The sequence below is a fragment of the Megascapheus bottae genome, chromosome 5, assembly GCF_031878675.1.
Source record: "Megascapheus bottae isolate mThoBot1 chromosome 5, mThoBot2.hap1, whole genome shotgun sequence".
Lineage (NCBI taxonomy): Eukaryota > Metazoa > Chordata > Mammalia > Rodentia > Geomyidae > Megascapheus > Megascapheus bottae.
This window is the reverse complement of record NC_143513.1, coordinates 60,630,930-60,633,995: the sequence shown is the minus strand read 5'-3', so window position 1 is coordinate 60,633,995 and position 3,066 is coordinate 60,630,930. Positions and strand designations below refer to the sequence as shown.

Below are 3,066 nucleotides of genomic sequence, written 5' to 3'. Positions count from 1 at the left end.
TGAATGATGGAAGGAAGTTTTGTTTTCTTTCCATGGGGATTGGCCCAACAGAGATGTGAACTCTTCTGCAGCCACAGCTGAACAAAACTGCTTTAAATGCTTAATTAAAGTAGAAGAACAACCACATTTGGGGTTGGCTATCATATTTGGAATGAAAAATTGATATTTGTACTACTTTTTAAGGGAAATGTTTTGGGTTAGTGTGCTCTGCTTAAAAAATGAAAATATGTTAGGGTAAAGATGAATATTAATTGGGTAATGTTTAATTCAAAGTAGATGCAGTTTAATTAATTACAATTTGAATGAGTAATATATGCAAGTCTGTACAAAAAATTAAAACTGCCAACATGATTCTCTAGTTTTTCCTACTTGAAATGAGGCAAATTTAGTTAAAAGCTAGTTCAGTTAAAATTAATTTAAACATTAGTTCTAAATTGTCCATTTATTTTACATTTTGTTTTATTTTTACATAACAGCCACAGTATAAACTCCTTTGCTCTAAATTACTGTCTTTTTAACCTATTCTCTACTTCATAATATAGTGTACAAGCTAAAAACTCAGCAACAAACAAACAAAAACAAAGCATTCTTCTGTATCCAGTTGTCACAGTCACTAAAGAAGTAATACTTCCATGGTGTGCTTGAGTGCTTTTATTTTCTTTTTCTCTTTTTTTTTGTCCTGATCCTGGAAGACTTGAACTCAGGAGGCCTAGTTGCTGACCCTTAGCTTTTAGCTCAAGCATTCTACACTTGAGCCATAGCTCTGCTCCACTTCTGGCTCTTTTTGATGGTTAATTGGGCATAAAGAGTGTCCTGGACTTTCCTGTCTGGGCTGGCTTTGAATCATAATCCTCAGAACTCAGCCTCCAAAGTAGCCAGGATTACAGGTGTGAGAAACTGGAACACACTTGGATGTGTGCTTTTCACTGAAATGTGCTTCTATACAGAAATAGGTTTTTCCAGAGACTAGGATAGATAAATGAGTAAAATCTGGATTTCCTTCTGCTATTTTTCATATATTTTTATTATAATTAATAGAAGGGTTACATTATATTCACCAGATAGAAGGTGCATTACTTCACATACATTGATACTCTTTCTCATGTCTTGGTCCTTCTGCTATTAAATGGAGCTCAAAAATGGGATTTAAAGTAAACTCTTACAGGTTGACATTAGATGAGGGCTAAAGAAAAAGAAAATAAGATGGTGAAAACTGATGCTGTTGTTTTCTCTAGTGTATACTGCCTACCAGATTTTTTTAATGCATTACTTCAAAATTTGAAGTTCAAATCCAGCAACACAGTGGCATAACTTTTCAGTTTTCAACTTATCCAAATTACTATAATTAGTCACAACAACTTGGTATATTGTGTATATGTTTTATGTGTTTATTTTAAATAGACATGGGAGGGGTGACAAACAAGATGATTGGGAGGTGGTGGGGAGGGAAAGAGGGAGACAAACATGAGAAGGGTTATCAATATTCAAAAAGTAATGTACCCACTACCTGATGAATGTAACTGTAACCCCTCTATACATTACCCCAACAATGAAATACAATAAAAAGAAAAATTATAAAATGAAAATAAAAAGAATTCAATCCTAAGTGGGCTTCTTCTTTATGTAAGATTACTTCTTATACTAACTATGAACTGTGTATATTTCTGTTCAGCATGGTGTTTCTAAAACAGTATACATTGTGAAGTGACTAACTGAAGCTAATTAACATATGTACTACCCACATACTTTATATGTGCATATGTGTGTAATGAGAAAAATTTAAATATATTATTTTCACAATTTTCAAATGTACAAAGCAGTTTTAGTTGATCTGATAGAACTTGAGAAAGGTGGTTAGCAATCCAAGAGGATAGGGAGAAGTAGGAAGAAGAGATGTTAACCAAAACAATGTTTTTATTTTAGTGGAATATTCTTAGCACTGCAAAGTGAGTGTAAACAAAATCCATTACATATTTCAAAGGAGTTTTAAGTAAGCAATTTTAACGTACTCACCATAAAGAAACGACAAATTGGACATGGTGGGTCACACATGTAATTCCAGCTTATTCAGGAGACAGAAGTAGGAGGATCAAAGTCTGAGGCATATCCTCTTAAATAGAGAGAAACATGAAATTAAAGAAAAATAACGTGAACCACTATAGGAAAACAGGAGACCACTGGGCTTAATAGCTAGATTATTTGGGGCCAGGAGTTTGGCCTAGAGATAGAGTGCTTACCTAGCATGCACAAAGACCCAAGTTAAATTCCTCAGTACCACATACACAGAAAAAAAGCCAGAAGTGGTGCTGTGGCTCAAGTGGTAGAGCCCTAGCCTTGAGGAAAGCCAGGGACAGTGGTCAGGCCCTGGACTAGCAAAAAAAACCCAGCTAGATTATTCAAATTATCTTGGGTCATGTTTAAAGGAGTTATGCCTGATATAACACACACATATTGTTTTAATTTTGCATATTTTATAATTTTCAGTACTTATAAAAGTCATTTTGTTATGCTAGTAGACTTGTGTCTCTATGGAAGAAGTATCGTTTTCCTTTCTGAATGTTGTTATGTGAATGTTTCACATAAGATTCCTCAGCAAATATTCTTTCTTGCCCTACTTTCTGTTATATGTAATAGTGGTATGATTTGAACACATTCCTAGCCAGTGCTATTATCATTATGATATATATCATTCTCTCTTACCTGGATTTTTGCAGTGATCTCTTGGTTGGTTTTTCTGATTTTTTTTTTATATCCCCTTCCATCAATCTGGTTTTAATACAGAATAATCACAAAACACCATCCTCTCTATTCAGGTTTTCCAGTGACTTCCATTCTCAATCAGAATTAAAGCCAGATCAAACTACATTTCCAAAATACTGTTCTAAGGTATTGGTGACATTCATCTGGATTTCCAGCTATACAAAAAGAGAAGATGAGCAGATTATGAGTCAAGGACTTCTTAGGCTCAAAGCTAAACATCTCAAAAACAAAAAGATATGGCTTGGAGGCATGTAGTTTAACAATATTTTGGTATCAGATTTTCACATTCATCCCAAACTTTGGGAT

The 3,066-nt window shown here is 34.1% G+C and overlaps 1 long non-coding RNA gene across 1 annotated transcript; it reads right to left on the bottom strand.

The window, feature by feature from the left end:
* Positions 1 to 1,056: 1,056 nt before the first annotated feature.
* Positions 1,057 to 2,835, bottom strand: LOC150063480 (uncharacterized). The gene is made up of 3 exons (XR_016535433.1): positions 2,701 to 2,835; positions 2,014 to 2,110; positions 1,057 to 1,183 (listed from the first exon to the last, which is right to left on the bottom strand). It is a non-coding gene; the product is annotated as an uncharacterized LOC150063480 (long non-coding RNA).
* Positions 2,836 to 3,066: the final 231 nt, after the last annotated feature.